We start from the raw sequence: 23,247 nt of genomic DNA, 5'->3' as shown, positions 1-23,247 counted from the left end.
GGCGAGGCGGAGCGGGACGGTCCGTAAAGTAAACAAAGGGAAGGGAAAGGGAGGAGGAGGAGGAGGAGGTGTCCCCTCGCTGCCGGAGCCGGGCTGCCTGCCTTGCCCCTGCCTCTCTCCAGGCGTGCTGGTAAATATGTGGTTGCCGCTTAGAGCCTGGGTAAGAGCGGAGGGGAAGTGGTTGAGGTTTCTTCTTTTTGTGCGTGTTGGGGTTTTTGGGGGTTTGGGTTTCTTTTTTTGGTTTTGGTTTTTTTTTTTTTTTGTTGTTCTTTTAGTTATGTCACTGCGCTCGCTGGAGAGCGGGGTTGTTTGATCAAAAAAGAAGAAGGAAGGGCAGCTCTTTGGTCACATACAGGTTTTAACCTGGGGATAGCTGCTTAAATCTGTATCGGGCAAGGAGCAAGTGTTCCTCACCGTGGCTTTTGATCGACCCCGCTGGTGCCACAGAAGTTGGATCAGATAGAGGAGCCTTTGCACTTCTTGAAGAAATTTGATATTTTTTTTTCTCGGTTGTAAACGCGATTTTGGACTGTAGCGAGGATTGTACTTCTGCAGCTGTAACGGTATCTTTCTCCTCAAATCCCTGGGACTAATTTGGAAGCATATGCTGTATATTGCCAATTTTCACATCCATTCTCTTTCCAAACCTCCTTTACTCAGATGATGCTTTTTTGGAACATGGGGTAGTCTTTCTCTTTGATTTCTCTTTTTTTTTTTTTCTTTTCTGGCTGAAAGACTCTTCACTGTATTGTTTCTGTGTTAGTTGACTTGCAGTCAGTCTTATTTGAGTGCTCTGAAAGCGGAGTGTATCCTGTAGGCCGTAGCACTCTTGCAGCGTCAGCCTGCAGCTCAGTTTTTGGCAGTTTGACTTGGATAATAGCAGTGCTGTAGTAAACGCATTGAACAAAAAGTTCACTTGAAAGGAGAAACACTTGGGGATTCATATTGAAGTATTTAACGTAAATGTTAGCTTTAAAGTGAAGTGGTATTGCAGCGTCCTGTAATTCAGGCTCCTTTGGCCTTTGGTTGTTTAATATCCTTTTTTTTTTTTTCTCCTGTGTTAATTGGAAAAGTCCCACATTCCTCAACGCTAATCTGCCTTTATCATCTCTGATTCTATTAAACCTGGGTAAGGTCAAGAGCATAACTGGATTGGGGCCAGAAAATATTAAATGTTACATAGTTATTTGGAACAGCTTGTTATCTTACTGATGTTGTCCATGTACAGAATTCCACTGCTTCCTTTCTCCGCCCGGCTCCTTGTTTTTTACCTCTGAAATCAGGCTGTTATCCTACCCTGTACCTTTGTTGGAACACCTTTGCCCCTGTGGTTTGATTTGCGGGAGGTGCAGCCTTTGGATTTCTTAAAGCAAGGTTTATGGCTGGGATTCTGTAAAGAATGTGTATTTGTACCTTTGAGATCGTTTGCTGGGAAACATTTTCTCTCACAGGACTGTAAACTCTACAGGCTATTCAACAAGAGAAAAACAGTTCAGAAATTAATTTGTCTCCTGTGCTATTGTGTCTTAAATCCAGTTTTTGAAGAACATGGCTTGGATTGATGGCTGTGTTGGTTGACCTTTTATTTTGCGGGAAGGTGAAAATGTACACATAAAAGGAAGATGGCATAGTACTTACTTGTCAAAAGTGCTAAGCTCTATTCGGCCTCACCCTTAGGTATTACTAAAAGTACAAAGCGTGTGTGGTTGACGTAGCAATCGAATAGTAGTGTATTGGAGTACGTAATCCAGAAATGAATATTCTCAGAATAGCAGTCTTGTGTCTTGAATGCATAATTGTCTGAAACAGGCTTAAAAATTGTTTCAACTTATATCTAGTGATGTATCCTTGGTTCAAAGTGTGGTATTGAAAGTTTTGTTTTTTTTTAAAAATATAACAGTTTACTACATGCTGACATAAATTCTACCAAGATAATAAATATGTGGGGGATGATAGGAGAAGAGAGAAGCAGGCGTGCTTTTTGGAGATTTAGTAGTAAACCAGGTGGCTTTGATGGTTTAGGACATTGTCTTCTATTTTTTCATTGCATCTCTAAATGTGGAGGTGGTTTTCTTTTTTTTCCACTAAGAGGGTAACTCAAGAAACAAAAGTTATTTCTTGCTGTTTGCGTAGCAAAATGATTGGGTTTTTTCTTCCCCTGGTAGGCAGTGCTGTGTGTAGCAGTATGGTCTTTCATATGATACAACATTCATAGTAGCAGTACAGGCTATTCCCATTCCTTTTATATCTCCTAGGATTTGTGGAAAAGTCGTTTTTCACTATGAGAGAGAACTTTCTGTGTTCTCAAAGTACAGTTTTGAAGTAAACTGTGTTGCTGGTTGTTCTTGAATATATGTATGTGTATTCACCGACAGGTTTTTGACAGCTACCTGCGCTGCTGTTTAAAAAGTTGCCAGGTTTTGCAGAATATTGGTAACTCTTAAGTAGTTTTGTAGTTTTGTAGTAAAATCTGTATATTCAAGTCTTGTATGTTTTTTGTCTTGTATAATTTTTTGCCTCGCACTGAACACTTGTAGCTTTACATTTGGTGTAGATTGATGGAGCTTTACATTTGATGTAGGCATGAAGAGCTTCTGTCTTCTCGCGTTCTGGACAAATTTCAATACATTGGTAGAAGGTATTTAAAAAGGACACTTTTCTGCTAAAATTCATACTCCAGATCTTTTTTTCTTGTGTTACAACTACCACTCTGGGATCCTAGTAGTGAAAACATGGGGTTTATTTACTTCTTACCAGTAAGCATTTGAGCCCCCATTTCGGACCGCTGTCAATGAAAACTCAAGTGTGTGACTGATACTTAGCTCCATCAGATGTGGTTTCCAGATTAAATCTTTTTCCTCTCCTCTCATGCTGGTGTCATTCTAAAGTTTCGAGTACCATTGCTGAGTAACATGAAAACACGGACATATTGACTTAACTTCTCGCAAAGGTTTTCATTAGAGGTCAAGATTTTAAAAACTGCAGCAAACAAATCCTTACTGTATCCCTTTGAGCTCCCTGAATGGTGACTTCTACAGCATAGTTATTTTGTACTTAAAAGCTGTCTTTTAAAATTTTTTAAGTTTTTGGAAAACCCCCTAGGACTTAATGCAGATTAATGCAAGATTAGAGTCTGCAAATATGAGTTTCTTGATTTGTATATGACTGCCACTTAGGAACCTTGGAAGTCCAGTGTGTTCCATCACAGTGTTCAGTGAATGTGGTTTATTCTGTCTGTTGGAAAGACATGAAAGAATGGGAAATTAAATGGAAAATGTGATATCCAGATAGATACCTGGTTTTAGATAGTCTTTTTATTGTGGGAGAGGAAGAACAACTGGAGATGATCAAGTAGATCTTTCTAAAAGTTCTTGCTTTTCATCTCCTGCTCTCCATATTCAGGCAGTGGTTGCAAACAGCCAAAAGCACAAAAAACTTGCGATGGCCTGATGTGATTTTCTCTATCTGTATTGAAGCAGACATGTGAGAGACAGTTGTGATTACCCAGGTGTTTTGTGCTGAAAGCTGTATGGACTACTAGAATTTGCAAGGTGGTGTTTTGAAAGCTACATCAGAGGGATGCGTTGTTGGAGGGAGTTGGCACAGGGAGTCACATATATGGAAGAAATAGTTTCAGAGATGGCAGGAGAACCACAGAAACAGCATGCTGTCTGGCTCTGACAATACTGGAAATCTGGAGATGCAGATCACTGGTGGTGGTAGCGGTTTGTAGATTAAGAAGGAATTGGAGAACAGTTTCTGAAATGTGGTTTCCAAGGTTTGAGTGCGATTTCTGTCAAGCAAAAATCAGAATAGAAGAGGTAAATAACAAAAACTGAAGGCAGCAGGCTTTGTTAGAGAACATCTGATGATTTGCTTGCATAACTGTTAATTGTGGGTACATCTAAACTTTCTTCAGATCTGCAGCAGTCCATGGCTGAACTGGTAAAACTCTCCTGTATTGGATTTCCTTTGTCCCCTATGACTTGAAGACTTTTTCCACCCTCTAACTCTCTGCATTTTTCCTCTGCGCCCCCTTTTTTTTTATCATGTTCAGTGCAGAAAGGGCATATAGAAAAAGTTTAAGTAGTTTTTGTTAACTTCCTATTGCACTAAAGTATTACTTTTTTTTTTTTTTTTCTCTTGAGAAGGGGAGCTGACCAAGCGCTCAACTTCGTCTCATTTTGCTGCAGGGTTCCAACTTCATACAGTGTAATACGGGTCAGTTTAGAGCTTAATCCTTAAGATTAATCTTGACCCTTTCCCTGCCCACGGAACTGTAATTTAACTCATTATAAGACCCTGGACTAATTTCCTTTTTGACTAAAAGTGTATAAGCAAAATGCTTCGTACATCAGTTGTCCTGGAGGCAGTAACGGGAGGTTACATGTTCCTTGCCACTGCTATCTTTCTGGGAATGTTGATGTACAATAAATTTAGAAGCATTTAGACAGCGTATATGTTAAAAAGTCCTTAGATGAGGTACTTCTCCTTGCCTTTGCAGAGGTTGTAGTGATAGAGCTGAAGCTGTTCTCAGTTTTCGGGACGGTAAGGAGGAGGTCAGAGGGCTCCACTGACTGCTAACTGCTCCTGCTTCCTGCTGCCATGCTTGGGGTTTTTCATTGTTTACCCACACATGAAAATGTGCAATTCCTGCTTTTGTTTTATTTCGTTTTGGGGGAGGGGAGAGGGAGCAGACCATCTGAGGCTATAGAGTATCTTTGGAAGGCAGAGATAATTTTTCCTTTAGTCCCATTAAAGTTCCTGCGAAGGGTTCAAAGTAGCAGCTGATTTTTATTTTTATTTTTTTTAATATGCGAAGGAGGAGCTGCTACTCTTTCCTGATTTCTTGCTGTTAGGGTAGCAAATAACATGGTTGCAAGGTGGTAGCAGAAGTCTAGTTTAGCAGAAGCTCAAAATGAGCTAAATGATATATTTTGAAGATCTGAGTGCACCTCTTTAACCAGATACCTAGCTTTTTTCCCCAGGCCTTAATGCTGCAAGGAGTGTTTGCTGATACAGTCTCTGGGATGTACAATAGCCAGTAAAGTCTCGGGTCTATCTACATTTGATACTTAATTTCCTAGCATTGCCTTCAAGATTACTGATGCTGAAGATACTGCTAAGAGACTTACAAATCCCAGTGTCTGAGTTAGACCCAGTGGTGGGGATTTATATCAATCAATACCATGGTTTCATCCTGTCTGTAGGTTTTCTCTTCAGTGTGAATGCTGAGGCAAGTTTGTCCTCAGTAATGCCCTGTAGCATTGAGATTGAGAGATTCTGTGATCTTTGAAAGATAATTTACTGATTTCAGGCAATCTTTTAAATTATTTTTCTATGAAAGATAGTGTAAAAGAATAAAATCTACTGTAATTTTCTTATTTTTACGTAAGTATCTGTTCTTGGTTTCCTCTTTTGGACTAGGCAGTTGTTATCTTTTTCTCCTTTGAGGGAAGTATTGTCTATCTTCTGGTTTAGAATATTGGAATTTTTATTGCCTGTTCTTCTCAAAGTTTAATACAGAAAGGAGAAAAATAAAGCTAGTGTTTAAAAGAATACAATTCCTTTTCATTTTCGGTTAATCAACCAAGCTGTTTCCTGACTTTTTTTTCCCCCTGTGATTTCTAATACACTTCTTCAAGCAGAAATTCCTTTTGCTAGTGGCTGAATGCTCCTGTGGTTCTTTTATACCTGCTTATACATTAAGTTTTAGCAGTCTCCTCCTTTGCTCCTTTACCGATGCTCTTCTGTAGTAGAAGTTGTTTAAAGGCAGGGTTACTTCTTAGTAATTGATTTTACAGTCTAGGCAGTGGCACACAAAAGTAATATGTACCTTGAGCTTACTCTTTGTAAAGCGTTAAACTTTATACTGCTTTTATTTTGTGTTAGTTCTTATCACCCTTTCCCCAGGAAGTTCCAGAACTTGATGGAAGTATTCTTGTATTTTTGCCAATGTCTAGGACCTCTCGTGCCTGATACCACTGTTTTTGTTAACCGGTGGTGGAAAAAGATAGGAAACATTGATACAACCACAGTATCAGAAGTCAGGAGGCAAGGATTTTATTTCTACCTCTTCTCTGGCTTATTTTTTTCTTTTTGATGGCTAAACTAATTTACCTACTGTGCTGTTTGTTTATTCTCCTTTAAAATAAGGACAGTGCTTTGCTTGGGCTTCATCCACTGGCATATAAACACATGGCAGTTCTTAAGTGCTTTTCTGTAGAGGGGTTTGAAGTAGCCCTCATCAGGAAAAGTAGAAACCATGATTCTGGGATCAAAGTTGTTCATTTAAGGTGCCATCTTACTGCTTGGCATGAACCTTGGCATGGCCATCGCAATTAATTCACGTTTGTCAGTGTACTTGTTAGCCTTTCATGATGCCTGACTCAGAACTGCGTTTGCATTTTCTAAAACAAAATGCACTTGTATTTTCTTCTATGAGTAGGAACAAAAGCTGGTTAATAATATGTATATAAAAAATGCACATCCCTCTGAGATGAGCTACAAGTTGGAGGGTTTTAATCTCTGAAGTTCCATTTTTATTTGTATCAAAGACTGTAGAATTTTGTTACGTTTTTAACGAGTTGTGTATTGCCAGCTTTCTCCCAGGAAACCTTTACACACCGCTGACACGTAAGGGTCTCTTCCTTGCAGGGAAGCTCTCTGCGAATGTTACAAATTACAGTTTCTGTTCTTACTCTTGTGTTAACAGCAACCATTATGAGAATTCTGTTAATTATTGGCTAAAGAAGTAATTCTGAATTTTTATCAGCTCTCACTTTCTATTTCAGGCTTAAGCACTATATCCTAGAGGCTTCTGGATTCCAGTTGGTTTATTAATTATCTTGTCATTTCCACTGTAGCTTGTATAAATCACAAAGCTGGCTGGTTTCTGTACTTGTTCTGGGGCCTCTCAACTCCACAGCTTCTTCCTACTCCCTATTTAGTGCATTTTGAATTTTGTTGTTCAAATGTCTGTGCAACACATACCTTTCAAGTTATGAAAGTCTTACAAGAGCTGAGTGAGCAGTGATGTGCAGGTTATTGATTGACTGGTGCTCAGTTTGTGATTAATCTTGTTCTGCTGGTGCAGAAAAAGAAATGCTCTACTGTGGTGTAGCAAGGGAGTAAATACTTGGGAGTAATCATTCTACTGAATTTGGTGCTGGTAGGATTTAGTCAGAATGCTATTCTCAGTTTTGGGCACCGTACCTTGAGAAAGGGTTTTCCTCTCCTTTGGATGCTTTCATTAGCAGAGTATGATGTACAAGAATTGAACAAACTACAATGTTAACTTTTTATCTCCTCGTAGTCTTAAGTTATTCATATGCATTAGGCTAGTAGAAGGAGGAAGAAGATAAAGGCTTATGGGGGCCAAACCAAGAAATAGTTGACTTAATAGGACTGAAGACTTGGGTTACTTGAGGAAGACCTCTAATGCTGAGAATAACAAGCCATTGGACTAGATTAGGGAGGGAACTCTTGTCACTGACAATCTCTAGGAACAAATTAGACATCTGTCAGAAAGGAAATGCTATTTATCCCTACCTCGGGAGTGGCAGATTGACAAAGTTGGCCTCTTGAGTCCCACCCAGTACTCATTTTAGTGATGCTAACAAGTAAAGACTGCGGGGTTATATTATTTTCAGGTTTACGCTGATAGTCAAAAGGTAGTTGACAGTAACCTCAGCAACTGATAGTTTTCTCTGAGCTCTTGTAAGCAAACCTTCTCTGTTATCTTGTTAGCTATTGCTTGAGACTGTGCAGCTTTGATATAAATCTGTTGCAGGCAAAGCATCTTGTATTTTCTTTGTGGAATGCTGTTCTCTGTTATGGCTGTAAAGGTCATGGAGAGAAGATCCTTTCCATAAATGAAACTCTCATGCTCTTCTATAGATGCGAATGTTACCTAGATATGGCTTGAAAAACAGAATTATAAACTCGTTACTGATATTAGAACAATTAGGTTAGTTGCCATTTTATCATATACTTACAAATTTCATGGAAGGAGACATACAAGACTTATAAACTGTGCAAGCAAGTTAATAAAGTGGCCCTGGAGGATGGCTTTTCTTACTCCTTTTGGTATTGTCCTTTAATGACTATATTTTATTACATGTTAGCAAAGCTCAGTTTATTTTCAGAATAATAGGAACTTCTGGTGGATCTATATGCCTACCTCCCTCTTTAATATATCTTGTATTTTGATGTTGCACTAGTAGACTTCCTCTTAATTATAAAACAGATTAATTTGAGCTAAAGCAAGTCAAAATGTTTTTCAACATTTTGTCATGGAAGGAGTAAGTTGCTATTGAGACTGGGAAACAGAATTAGGTGATCTTTAGTGAAAATGTGTGTGGAGATGAATTAAAACGTGGTCTGTATGCCTTTCTGTACTCAGTTCAGCCTCTGCTGGAAACTGGTATTAATGACGCACCCTGCATTGGTGATGTTCCTTATGGAAGAATAAAGTCTCCGACTGGATAGCTTTTTAAACACTGTTCAAATTTAGAGGCAGAAGTTGCTGGAATTAACATTTTAATGCTACATCTGGGCTTTCAGGAAGCCTCTAGACTAAAAGGTGGAGCTAAGAGTGTACGTTTGTGCAATGTGTGTAAACTCTTGTAAGCTGTTCGCTGTGGTCTGGGGAACTAAAAGTCATTTTAAAAAAACCCGATGTGGTGTGAAGGCAAGGGGAAGCCTCTTGCTCAGCATTTGTATTCTGTTTAATCAGTTATAAAAGCACCTAGCCAGACTAAATACTAAATCCTCATTATCAGGATAATCTAATAAATTCAGATTTACATGGATTTCTTGTTTAGTAATGCCTTTGTAAATTGTGTGATTTTGGCTGGGGAGGATCTCCTCCAAGGAGGAGGATAGCATTGTTATATCCCTTAGTGCATATGTACATAAATTGTTTTGGACACATTAATCAATAGTTATCAGGAAAAATCTATCCGTTTCCAGAAGTGAATCATATTCCTTTTGTTTTGCACATGTATTTTGGTGGTACAGTTTAAGGATTGAAACTTATAAGAGAAATGGGGGGGGAAAAAAGTATATGGCATGTGCTTCTCTTGTGGCAATATTCTGACTGTCTCTTCCTGAACACTTTGTGAATATTAGTTGGAGTTTATCACTGATGTTTCTCAGGTTGCAGACGGAAACAAAAATTGAACATAGTCGGAGCCCATGTAAAACTGAATCAAGAAATGGGATCAAAAGGAGAAGCGTGATATAACACCAAATAGGATTCTTTTCCATCTTCTGCCTAGAGTTTGTGCCAATATTTCATTTTTATAAGAAATCGAGCTTTTTCTTCTCTGGATTTCATTCCCTTGTTGCTGGAAATTTGTTACATGAAATTAATAAACAACCAAGTGAATTTCTGCAGGAGATAAGGTTCTTTTAGAAGAAGATGGTGTGCAGCATAGATGATTAATTCTCAGATGGGATTTAAATGAAGTGAAAGTTTAGTTGTGTCATAGGCTACAAAGCCCCTGCTTATTCAGCCGTTGTAGAAGGGGGAGTTTCTTTGTGTGATGGCAGTACTGCTTGTCTCATGCTGTTTCAGTGCTTTCAACAGCTAGTTTTATGCCTTGCTCTCTTTTCATCAAAAGAGGAGAGGGAATTCTTACACAGGAGCGTGTATCATTGCCTTCATTTTACAACTGAATCAGCTTTTTCTTCTCTTAAAGGCAAACAAAACCTTTCAACTGTTTCATAATCTGAGTATTGAACGCAGAAGCTTCCCTTCCTAGGAAACACGTTTTGGAGTTGTTATGTATTTATCTGTGTGGCTTTTGGGAAATAAGTGGGGATTGCACCGAAGTTCTTTCTTTCATCAGCCTTTGTTACTTCTGTTGAAATAGATACTGAACTACAGTATTCTCAAGTGGGAGTAGGGACATTGGTCATATTATAGCAAGCAAGAGACCATAGAGTAGAAGAACGGGAAGGGCGAGGACCGCAGCAAACTGTGAAAATAAATGTACATAAAGCACACTTGCTTTTGCCAAATGTACATAAAGGTACACTTGCTTTAGTACCTTACTCTTGAAGTTGATAGAAGTGGTACAACAAGGCAAGACCTTGTGGGTTGCTGAGTCGAGATCGGTTTTGGAAAGGCAAGATGAAAGTAGTGAGTCTTGGCAAAGGATTTGAAGCATAGGCAAGGTGAAGGGGATGGAGAAAACTGTGGTGCCCATGCGCATATAACAGGAGTACTTAATGCACAGCTGTCACTTGAAATATGATAGTTTTTTGGACTCAATCTCTGTTACAGCAGTTTTAAGTGTTATGTTGAACTTTTGTTCTGTGTTGTTAAATATTTATCTTTATAGCTGATTTTGTATGATGGCCCTTATCAATAGGAGTGATAGTAAGTATAGACTCCTTTTTTTGTGTGTTTTTAGTATGATGTGGAAGTGAGATCTTACTGAAGTTTGCCCTTCTTCCCTCAATTAAGTTATAACAATCTGGTTAAAAGTTTCTGTAGAACTACTGGTGGTGAGGCTGATGGTGGCCATGTGGGTATGTTTTGTGGCAACGTGCTTAGGATCTATGTTTGGGTACAATGAGTCTGTTCCAAATTCTGCTTTATGGACTATGTACTTCTGGTGTCCAAGGTGCTAAACAATGTTAAGATCAAGTTAGTGCTTGTACACCAATTATTGTGAAACGCTGAGGGTTTCAAGACTACTAAATCTTCACAGCATTGCAAATAGTGCCTTTGAGTCAGTCTGGAATTCAGTAACTGCCTTGACTGTTCTGGGACTTTCTCTGAAGGCCGTAGGTAATTTGTGAGTAGACAGTCCTCAGGGTTGTGGTATACTATCCTTCTGCATAGGTTTCTTCATGGTGCTACTGCTGAAAACGTTCCAGGCGGGTCCATTACCATCATAGAATCCTGGGTTGGAAGGGACATCTAGGATCATCTGGTCCAACCATTCTAGGCAAGAGCACAGTCCAGACAAGATGGCCCAGCACCCTGTCCAGCTAAATCTTGAAAGTGTCCAGTATAGTGGAGTCAACCAGTCACCTGGGGACATCGTTCCAATGGTTGACTGTTCTCCTTGTGAAAAATTTTCCTCTTGTGTCCAGTCGGGATCTGTTGCTCGAGGTGTAGAGAAGCTGTGTGCATACAGTTGTTTACGCAAGATGCAAGAGTATTAAAAATCTATATGTATGGTATAACTAGCAGGAATTTTTTTTTGAATGATAACATTGCAGATAAGTTAGTTATATTAATGTCTCATCTCTGCTAAAGAAAATATTACTTGTGTCCAGAAATTGCTGTTACTGTTCTTTCCCTGCGCTGGCAGAGCTCTTCAAGTCTTTCCTGTCTACCATGATCTTTTGTGGAGTTTTCCTGTGACTTAACTGTAGTGCCAAAGACATCATTAGAGACCAGATCTCATCATGTTAAATGCTTTATAAGGGTAAAAATGTTGCATCGCACTGAACTGTTTATTCGCTTTGCTGCTGTGAATCAGAGGTAGAAGGAGAGGGAAGTAAAACAAGTAAAGTTGATCTTTAATGATTCGTCTTTAGCTTTGTAAGGCTCGAGACGAGGAAACACTGTATTGAATTGGAGGAGAGGGTTAGGAGGAGAGGAATATGTGAAGAGTATGATAATGGAGTGATGAGAAAAGAGCAAAGAGGACAAATTTTCCTGAAGAACATGATCAAAGAGCATTAAAGGTAGTTGAAAACATAAGGCTAGGCTAGGCTCCATGCCTAGAAGATATTTTAAGATTTTTCTTCTTGGATACTAGTAATTGGTTTATTTCTCCAGTGGCACACTTTGTCAAGAAGTCAAACTGGAGAGGGAATGGAACAATACCAGAAGACAAAACTTAAAATTTCAGACAGTGGATATGGAGGTTTAGATCTACCAGTAAGATGCTTTATCTTTCAATTGAAAAAGTTAGGATAATGTGTGATGATTTTTTTTTTTTAAGAGGAAAATAAGGTAAGACAGTGTGATAGGTAAAACTGAGTAAAAAAAGATAAGGAGACAAATGAAACTGGACCAAATAGGTGACTCGCAGTTGGAAAAAGTCTACAAAGGAATAGTTTTCCACCATAAAAAATGAGTTAAATTTAACATTTAAATATTGTCCATTTACTGAAAACCTTTCCCTTGTGGAAAAGGTAGAGACATTTCAAAAGCTATGAAAAATTCCCTGACCCCCTAGCAGATGTATTTGGGTTTTTTACTTTAAAGAATCATTTCTTAAGTTATGTAGGGTTGGGGTTTTTTTCCACAAAAAGTTAAAATAAAAGCATGATATTCTGCTTAACCCAAATAATTTTTTGTTTCATCTCTTTTTGACCACTTTAGAAGCTTTCAGCATTTATCCCAATTAGAATGAGACTAATCGATGTTTTAAGAAGTGTTACAACTGGTCAGACTCAAGCATGGGAGAATTCTTGTCACTGCTTGCTTCCTAAGTAATTGATGAATGAATTAAATCAGTAAGTAATTGGTGAGAACAAATCTTGGGAAGGTATGCCTGGAAAGGCTGTCAGTGTAAGGGAGATGAAATGATCCTGTGTTTGGATCGTCTCTGACTGCATTACTCTCTCAATAGCTCACGACCGAAAGAGAAGCCCTGTATCTGTGCTCTAGGGTTGCCGTCCAACATCAAATCACAGAAGCATGATTTGTGTGCTGAATTTGACACACATGGGTAGTTCTATTGAAAATCAGTGGGATAACTTGCGTGGAAAATTTAGCATGCTTTTAAGTGTTTGCATTATTGATGCCTAAGCAATTAAAATAATATTTTTCTAGTATTTGTGTTTGGTGCATTTTTGATGTTGCATGTGACTAAGTCCCATGGCATTACATACACAATTATTTTAACAAATGCTTTAAGGGTTCTATTGATGTAACTTCCCAGAGTGGGAAAAGGTCATTACTGTTGGCCTTGGAAATTAAAAGTAGCTTTTGCCATATCAGAAAACATCTTTAATTAAATCAATAACTGCACAGGTTTCTCAAAATGAGGAACAGTCTCGTGAGCTGTTTCCCTTTTCGTAAAGGACTTGTTTGTCACGATGTCATTCCCATTGGTGTGTTCACAAATTGTCCCAAATCATGACTAATTCCCTAAAAATTATTCAGAGCAGACATGATTCTGGGGAAAGCTGTTGTTGGCAACTTAGTCTGGGTAGAGTTAATGGGACAGCCAGCTGATTTAACAGATTCTGTGTTAACTTTAAAATTAGTATTTCGAAGCAGTGCCATTCCTCTTACATACCACCATAAAAGCAGTTCAAGTTCTCAGTGATATTGCTCCTGATGGTATGGGGGTGTGTTCCAGGTGAGTGTCTGTGGCTCAGTTCTGTGGCTTACATGTAGAAACCGGTATTTTGGTTTTCTTATTTTTTCAGTTTATTATAGCTTAGATGAATGCTTAAAATAGGATTTGAGTGTTACGTTTTTTATAAAAAAAGATCTTTGCATATATTCTCAACTTTTTTTGTGTTACTCTAGCTCAGACTCTTCTCGTGTGGAAATCTTTCGGTGGCCTTTGTGTGAGGGAAAAATTTAAGTAGTTAAGGTGAATAAAGGTTCAGAAACAGTTCTTGGAAATAGATTTTGGTTTTTTTTTTTTTTTTTTAAGTGCTTAGTATGTAATCTTAGGCTTTCTACTGGTACTGCCTTTGTCCCTGTAGTATATATTTCTTTGAGAGGCAGAAGAGCAAAGCTGACTCTGTGGATGACTCCACTCTGGAGTTTTTTCAGGGCGATTATTTCCTTTAAGGAAAAGAATGACGGCTCTCTCTGTATTACGTGTATTATGTGTGTGTTTTGAGCTGTATCTGTATGTATTTGTTACTTCACCTAAAAACTGGCTTGGCTGTCCTATGATGCACATACCCTGAGGAAATAAATGCTTTTAACTGGTTCCTCCCACGCGCTTTTTTTTTTTTTCCCCAGGGAAGCACTCTTTCTAATTCTAGATCTGGATGCTGCTAAGGTTTTTGAATCGCTCTTCAGGGTTTTCGGTGTTCACATTTAATGGAAACAACAATTCAGTATGTTAGTTATATGAAAGGTTCACTTCAGAATCCTTCTTTAATCCTCCTACTTCTTCAAAATACCAAAACCATACAACCTGTGAAACTTTCAGTTTACTTTCATGTGACCTAAAGCGTTTCTGGCAGCTTGCTTTGTAAGGTATCTATGTTGAGTTCAAATGTGAGCACCTAGCTTCTACTTCTACAAACTACTTTTTTTTTTTTTTTTTTTTTTTTTTGTGAGGACTTCCAGATTAATAATCTGTGCTTGTAAAGTAGGGTCTGTACTGCAGCTCGTCCCTTTGGAGGGTTATCTTGTCTTCATAATAAGAATTATCAGTTACTTGGTTTTAAGTTTCTTGGATATTTGACTACTTTGTTAGGTCAAGAAAATATCCTAATCAATTTTAAATGTTTATTTCAGATTTCATGTTTCATCCTGTATTGACCACCTGCTGCTGAGAACTGGAAAGTCTACTTAAGGTATGTGGAATAGCTAATGATTTCTTTTCCACACAAGGCTTTATTTTGGGTATAATGGTTCAAGCTGAGGTTTTTTTTGTTGTTCTTTCCTTGTAATTATTGCTAAAAGTACTGATTTTTTTAAACAGTGGATGTTAAAACAGAATTTCTTGGTTTGTCTTTTTTCCCTGAGCCTCCTAGAACTGGCCTTTTCTTGATATCCCATTTATGGCCCTTCCGTTCAGCCTGTGGGGTACAGAGGTGGATAGGCCTGTGCAGGAAGTAATTTATTGTGCATGGGAGGTGTTTTCTCATCTACCAAAACTTAGCTGGAAATTGTCTGACCAGACTGATGTGCTGGCTTTGGAGCGAAATATTAATGATTCTCTGTTTCCATGTTCTGCTTTTCTGTAATACATAAAAATTTGTCTTAAGCAAAATCTTCACTGTAGAGGCACTTGGCTGAATCTTAAGTAGTTTTGCTATAAGCAGGAGTGGAGAAGTTGAGTAACCACAGTACTCTTTGTATTACGGGAATCTGCTTCTGGTTTCCTATTTTTTGATTCCTTGTGACCCCCCGCAAGGTGATTGGTTATATTTGCAAACTTCAGTATCATTCCTCAGTATACTTGGTATTTCTGGCTTCTGCTTTTACTGGTGCTGACATATATGGTTGTTTGGAATGTTCTTACATTTGAGTGTGGCTAGAATAACTTGTTGGATCTTTTTTTTTCTTTACCGGTTTGGTGGGTTTTGGTGATGTGTGTGTTTGTTTTGGTTTTTTTTGTTTTTTTTTTTTTTTAAACCAGCCTCTACAGTGAGGCCCACCTCTCCAGCTTGTCCTGAGTAGTTAGCGGTGTCCCTGCTCACTGCGGGGGGTTGGACTAGATGACCTCTAAAGGTCCCTTCCAACTCAAACCGTGCTATGATTCTCTGTAGTTGGTAGTTTGGGAGCCTGTATTACGTTAGTTTTTTCTATTTCTTAGACTTTGGCAGGTAACAAAATTCATTGCCAGCCACTTCAAGAGCACTTTTGCATCTAACTTGCTAGTGTGGAGAGCCTTATTTAAAACTTCTGTAGCACCTGGTTTAGATTATGTTAATGTTCTCCTTGCCTGGGCTGTAATGAACTTGAGAACAAAGGAGATGTGGCTGCTAGTATTTCATGAGGACTAGGCCCCTGATGGGATTTTGGATGGTTAACTTCCAGTTTGACTTCGGAGTATTGCCTTTCCAGGATCTCTCCCTATTTTCACCTTCAGGAAACAGCAGAGGGTCACTTAGCATTTCCTAACTATCAGAATTTGTGGGGCTAGATGTCTTTATTTTTCAGTAGCTTTTTCACTTACCTTCTTACTTCAGGAGTGGTCTGGTTGTTAGTCAGCCTTTCTTAAACTTCAGTTTTTGAGTTTATGGTGACCAATTGCTTCTCCTTTCTAATTTCTCCCTTCCCTTTTCTTGTATGGGATGATGTTTGTGTTATGCAATTAATTTTTTCCAAGGAATTCCATCTACTTTCACCACTCCCAGGAATAAGTTGAGTGATTTAAAAAATAGTAGTCTTTAGTTTTGTCACTTAGATGGGAAAAAACCCAAAGTGCTTCAATTTGAACAAAAAGCACCAGTACTGATACTTTTATCAATTAAGACTAAAATTCATTGCCTTAAGTGTCATGTTAAATCTGAGTTATGATTTGGATGGAACCCCAGACACTGAAAAAATATTTTCTGAACATGGAAAACTAATAGTGTGGGAAAACACACACACACACAAAAAAAAAAACAATGGAGGGGAGAGGGAATGACAGCTCCCCTCCCCCCTTCAGTTGATCACATCATCAAGGCCTACAAATCAGACCTGTGATTTCAAGGTTTTTTTTAATGCTTCCTTTCATTTTGTTTGACCTTTTAAAGGGAACAGCTATGACTCTCATGTCATAAGCAAAAAAGCACACGTCTGTGTTTTGTGAACTGAAGCCATTTGTTCTTTGGAATACATGGTTTGTAAAGGGCTGAAGTGAGTCATATCCTGGTAAAACCATGACAACTAAGTATTTATTAATTTGTTAGGTAAGTATCTTGCAGTACCTTCCTAGATAAGGCTATATAGAAAACCAACCCTATGAATAACAAGGCTGTGAAATACAATGGCAAGTAAGAAGAAACAGTGAAAAATCTTAAATGTAAATTGCAAGTACTTCTGACTTGTCAAGTTTACATTGAAGTATGTGTGTTTTTTCTGGCTGGGGATTTGGTAGGAGGAAGAGATTAGTGCTACTTAGTCTTTGAAATAGGTATTATATATGCAAATACTGGAATGATAGTTCAGTGGAAATGACAGAAAAATGTACTGAATCTATTGCTTACCCAGCTGCTTTATAAACTGAGTCTTGTATTCATATTGCAAAAATTCAAGCTCTTATGTGTATCACGATAGTCTTTTCATTACATGATCGCATAGCTTGTTCCACAGAACCACTAACTTGTTTGGTACCAAAAATACACTTGTGTTCACTGTGTCCTTCAAGCCCTTCTCTTATGGGGTGGATTTTTCCTGTTAAGTTTGCCATGGTAGTGCTGGCTTTACCCATTCATCTTACGGTATTATTAGTGTCTGTGTTGGATGGAGTCACAGAATTTAGGATCAAAGGTTTCAATTTTAGGTCCATGCTCAGACATGCCTTTTTTTTTTGTTGTTGTTGTAACACTTAAAATTTGTGCTTAAAGCAGATCTCTCACTGGTGTGAATAGTGCCTGAAAGTACTCATCATTTCTGTATTTAACCCCCAAGATATCAAGGCATGTGTCCATGAAAGAGAAAAGCAGGGTGATTGTGGAAAACTCGACTAAACGACTCTGCTAACATCATCCAGAAATCCTTAATGCAGAGATGATTGCTTCAGCTCATAAAGTATTCTTTGTCTTCTTCCTGATGCTAGTTATTTACTTTGATTATTTATTACTGAATGCGGAAGACTGGTATCAATACGAAGGGATTATGAGCAACAGTTCTTTTTAGCTTTATAATTTTGACTTGCTCCTCAGGCCAGTCTTTATGTACTACATTGGTGCAGGGCTTCTGCAGGTAAAAGTACATGTAATTGTAATTGAGTGTGTCTGTTTTCAAAGATGTCGGACAGCCATTGACAGTAGGTGGTGCTAGCACTTCCACCTAAGCAGCAGCTTCCAAAAGATGTTCTTCTGATTGTATCCCTACTGCAAGTGACATCAGATGCTTTCCAACTCTGCAGTTTTATTTCAGTTGGAATTAAACTAGTATTTGATGAGGAACCTTGTTGGTATTGAGCATAGCACTCGTTTAAAAACACTACGGCAGATCGATAAATTAATGTTCCTTTTTATCTCTTACAATAAGAAATATTACCCTAATGAAATCTTCCAAGATCCATGTTTTCTATACATTTTGGATGTTATGCATGTAATCTTGCTTTAATACATTCAGGGCTTTTCCCTACTTGATACAAAATCTGTTTTAAAAGTTTACAGTTTGCACTTAAAACTGTAAAGAATAACCACTCTATTCTCAAGTGTCAAGATAATTAATGTATGTTGCTGCTTGCCAGTAACACCTATGTGCTTATAGCTCCTCCTGGCTTCTGAAGGTGGGATTTTGCTGGGCTTGCCATTCTGGACTTGTGGGGCATTGGAGAAAGTCACTTTTCCACCAAGGTTATGCTAAACTTCAACTTCTTCCAAGCAGGCTGGGTTCCCAAGTGTGTGCGAGTTCACCAGGGGTACAGGGCAGAACACGCTCTTCTCTCTGGCTGGGTTCTTGCTGTGAAGGAGACTCTGCTCTATCTGTATTGGCAAGTATCACAAGAGTTTTAAAAGCAACGAACTTGAACGTAACAAATGCAAACCATGCTATGTGGTGCCTAATGCCTTCCTGAAGCCTTTGCTCAGCATAGTTGTTGTTCCTCATCATACTGACCCCAGAGCAACTGTTATCTCTTATATAGAAGTAACCGAGGTTGGGGAAATAAATTTCAGTGCTTCTGATACTCTCCTTAGTTGTCTCATCCCTCGGTGGAGTTCAATAAAAACTCAGCCTGTCTGGATTATCTTGGAATATGTTACTGAAGTGGAATGAAGTAGGGTTTTAGTCTTCCCTCTGGAGGTGCCAAAGGTCTTCTGTATACCAAAACAAAATAATTTGTTTTGGTTGTGAGTCCTTCTGGTAAATGTGAGTAGGGAAATACAAAGCAGAAAACAAAGTTTGACTCTGTAAATAGTACTCCTTTGTAATAAACTTGGATGGATCTGTAGTACTACGTTCTGATGATGCCAGACATAGCCATGTGATGCTGCTGCTGCTACCTTCCAGACTGTTTAAATTGAAGATTTCTGAATGATTGGTTAAATATCCATGAAGCTTTTTTCCATACATCAGGACATTAGCCTGTACATTGCAGGATTGTTTCAGCTTGAAAATATTGAGACCTTTTCACAGAACAGATTTTCTTTCTCATCTTGGGGCAAGCAATTTTTTTTCTTCATCTCAGCCCTGCAAACACCTACCTGTTCAAATTTGTGCAACTGTGTTGACATGTTCAAATCGGTAAGAGTAGTTCTTATATCTGCAGTCAAACATGCCTATACATGAGGGTTTTTAGCTATTATGGTGGTAGGCTCTTATTTATAGTCATAGTGAAGGTGGATGCAACCCATTTTATTGGTCTAAAAAGTGAAACTAATTCTGTTTCACTGTGGCTATTCTGTTCAATCCCACTAGTGTATTTATCACTTCCCTAAAAATAGACTTAGAGCTCTTGGGAATGCAGGGCTATATTTGCAGTAAAGTTTGCTGTAGCTCTATTTTTATGAGAACGGTTCACTTGCTGACTGGTAATGTATAATTCTCCTTTGATCCTGTATTTTGGTTAATGGGTTAAGATCTCTACTGCCTGGCTTTTGCTGCAGAAAATCCATCAGACTGTTTAATGCTGGCCTAGGAAAGTGTCTAAAAGCAGCAGGATATTCTGAATCATTCACCAAGACCATTCTTATACAAGATCATCAATGATAACGTGCATCTTGCTGCTATGTGGTAGACTTTTTAACTTTCTGGTATGTCCAAATTTCAGACACCTAGTAGATCGACTCCCTGTCAGCCTTGCACCTTGAAAAGTGTTACCTTCCTGTTTGTAAAATGAAAACTTGAAGATAATTTTTCTGAGAGCATCAAAAAGGCCATGATTCAAACCAGATAATAATCTTTCCAAGGCTTGAAACTTTCAGTTTTTACCTGTAAACTGAGTTAGGCTTCCTTTCTGATAGTGTTTGTTATTGGTGTAGCATCTTGAGTTGTAGTTGGAGACCAGGTTGTACTGAGTGTCCTTATAAGAAAAGGAAAGTAGTGGACACAAGCGTACTAGTAAGTGATAAAATACTGTAGAAAAAATATCGGCCAGCTTGATGGGCAGTAGGACCACAGCCCAGGGGTGGCCAAGGTTGGTTTGTGTGTGCTGTAGTAAAGGAAAGATCTGGGTTATTTCCTGGCAGATGTTCACAGAGAACCTCCTCTGAGGAGCAGCAGTCTCGAGTACGCTTCCTGAAATGTGTTTTAATTAGCAGTGCCTGAGACGCAGGGAATTTCACTCCTCAGGAAGTTCAGGGCCTATAAATGTTACGCTGTGCTCAAAATGGGACCTGATACTCCAGCTTAACCCTTATCAGCATTGTGTAAGGTGAAAAGTTTACTTGTCTCCCTTATGTTTGGTGCCCCTTGCTCACAAGTCCCAACACAGTATTAGTTTTTTATTTATTTGCCCCTTCTCTTGGTAGTCTTAATAGTTCTTCTTCACTTTGGATTCATTAAAACCTCTGTATTTTCTGTGGTGTTTTTGTCTTGCTGGTAATACCATTTTGTGTATGTGTGGTTGGTTATTCTTACCTAGTTGTAAAGCTGGTGGAAAAAAATGCAGTACAGTGTTAGAAGCCTTTGATGTGACGACTTTCCTTCTCATGTGTTTGAAACACTTTACCAGTTATATAAGGACAGCCAGTATAAATCCTTCCAAATTGGCCTGACTCCCCTTTAGGTCTAGATGCTTGCAGATCATTTGGTCTGCTTATTCTCTTATATCTTTGGGACCTTGAGTTGCGTAAGTCTTCCTAATGCTGTATAATTCTTTAGATGCCAATTTCTTTTGACACTAAATGCTTTGAATTTGTTTGCTAAGCTTGTAGTTGAGTAGATTATATTTATAAAAAACTTTCTTCTGTTTAGTGTGCTTGTGCCCCTAACCATCTCAGTTTAAAATATTCCAACTGGGCAACAGTTTTTGGCCAGTGGATTTGTGGACCAAAAGGGTGGACTGTTAAGTTTTTGAAATAATGCTATGTTTTCATGTGCTTGAATTTCATTACATTCATTTACAGTAGCAGGAATTGGAAGAAATAGTGGCTTATTTTGTATTATATTGTGTACTGTCCACATATACTGCTATCTTGGGTATAGAGTAGATGACTATCAGAAGTGATGTGGTTTCTTTTGTTTGTTTCTTACTGGTAGCTATGAATCAGTACTTTGGGGTTTTGTTTTTTTTGTTTTGTGGTGTGGTTTTTCTGTGTGGGTTTTTTTTTTTCTTTTTTTTTTTTCCTGTGGCAAGAAGTAAAGCAGGCAACTTGAATTTCCTGGGCAAGATTCTGGACAAATGCAGGTTGGGCAGAGTTTCCTTATTAAGGGAGGATGAAGAGGACATGAGAAGGTAGTAAGAGTCTATAACTGCACCCATACATGAATGCATTAAATGAGATACAGTATTCTGTATCAAGAAGGAGCCTTGATCATGGAGCTGAAGTTATTAATAGCTGTTCCAGGTACTGCTGAAATGCTGCCCTTTAACAACATGTGGAAGGTATATTGTAACACAGTCCACTCCCAGCTGTATTGTGGAAGGTGCAGTCTTTAAATTGCTAACCAAGATTCCCATTAAGAAAAAAAAAAGGTCATTTCTTATTTTAGTAAAATATAGTATTTAGAATGTGGAAAAGAAAAGGGCACTTAAAAAGTCATGGTTGTCAGCAGGACTCCAAGTTTGGCATTCCGGGTTATATTTGTATTGTTAGCAGGTGGTTGTGTTGTCATTTCCCTCTTTCAGGATCAGTCTACTTGGTTTAACTTTCAGGATAGGATGATAAAAGCTTGGCAGAATCATAGGTGGTGTTAAGGTCCGAAAGAATTGAGGCAGCTGTGATCATGGAGTTTTTCCAGCCTATTCCTTTTTTCTAAATGATCTCTATAAGAACACTGTCCCAAAGGAATGGTAGGCTTTTTCTCATCGTATAATTCTCGATGTATTTTAACGTTGTCCTGTTTCGGGAAGTCTTTTTTGTGTTTTACTAGTAGTAATATTCCTGGGAGTCTGAACCGTATTGCATCATAGTTATTTAAAGCAGAACAACTCGGGTTGTACTCCTCTGCCTTTAATGTATGCTAACTCCTTACACATAAATTTGAGTTGGACTCTTATTATGGTGAATAATTTGAAGCATCTGCATAATAATTTTTGGTTTTGAAAAACAGACAAGCAAACAGGATGTTAACTTCTACCTCCTTTTTGCATGGCGTTGGGGGCTACGTATTAGTCCTTCTTTGATACCCTAAAAAAATTCCTGAGCACAGGATATATTTGTATCCAGCCTGACTCCTTGCACTTCTGGCTCTATGCTAAATCTTAACCAGATGTGACCTTAAATGAAGGTGGCTGTTAAACAATGACCCCTACATCATTTTGGGGGGAGGCTTTTTTGGGTGGCTTATTATTATTAGGCCCGCTTTCTCCAGGATATCTTGTGTAAGTAGTCAGTGAAGAATAGGACATCTGGTGGTGAAATCTGGGTTTCAGTTTGGAGAAGAGAAGCCATGCGAAAGCTACCTGGAAGACTTGCTTTTGGGTGTGCATAAGTATATCTATATGGGGTGAGACTTCCACCAGTTAGTCTTCTACTTGAAGGAACAGGATAAGAATTAGAGCTCTTTACTAAATCCAGAGAACCAGTGACATAAAAATTACTGAGTCCTGATACTAATACAAGGAATAAATATTTTCGATGTTGCTTTTGGTAACAGACGCTCAGCTCTGGAGGCAGAACACAAATGCAGCTCTCCTGCAAAGGAGAAAGAATGACAGAAGGAAAACAGTAAGTTACATTGCTTAATATACTGATGGTCTCTGTATCCATAGTGATGACAGCAGAAAAACCTGCAAGCTGCATAGATCGCAGCTACCATTACTGCAATGACTATATACAAGCAGTATGACTAATGTGGGTCAGAAGACGCTGCTTTAGCTTTTTTTAACTGAAACTCCCACTTGAAGGTGTCATCATACAAAGAAAATTTGTGATGGTTATATTCAGGGGAGCATCACAGATTTAAAAGTTAGCTGAAATGCATGGATACAGAGTTAATTAGTCTTCTAGCATCTAGTGCTTTTCTAATGCAAGTTGTGCATCGCCTAATTCCTAGCGGGCAAAGTGTGGAAGTATTAAGATGGGGAGGGAGGGTTGCGATCAACCAGAAGGCTCATCTGTTTTTAAGTACAAGGCTACATAATCCCTTCTTCATTCAACTTCCTCACCCCGTTTGTATTTTTAAAGAAAGTTCTTAATCCCTAAATATGTATCTGAACTGTAAAATACTTTTGTCAGGAAAAACCAATTTTTATGCTCTTTGGGTGAGTTGAGCGGAGTTTACCTTAAATTTGTTACTTTACCATGAAC

At 38.5% G+C, this 23,247-nt stretch overlaps 1 protein-coding gene across 1 annotated transcript in view; it reads left to right on the top strand.

Annotated features, from left to right (window-relative positions):
• Positions 1-88: 88 nt before the first annotated feature.
• The window catches only part of PTK2 (protein tyrosine kinase 2), a 233,240-nt gene continuing 210,081 nt past the window's right edge, over positions 89-23,247 (top strand). Inside the window, exons 1-2 of the mRNA XM_035888979.1 lie at positions 89-160; positions 14,462-14,520. The gene's annotated coding sequence lies outside the window, so the exon portion shown is untranslated. The remainder of the gene's footprint in view (positions 161-14,461; positions 14,521-23,247) is intronic.

This window comes from Egretta garzetta, unplaced genomic scaffold, assembly GCF_000687185.1.
Source record: "Egretta garzetta isolate BGI_Z169 unplaced genomic scaffold, ASM68718v1 scaffold441, whole genome shotgun sequence".
Classification (NCBI taxonomy): Eukaryota; Metazoa; Chordata; class Aves; order Pelecaniformes; family Ardeidae; genus Egretta; species Egretta garzetta.
This window is presented reverse-complemented; position numbering and strand designations above follow the sequence as displayed.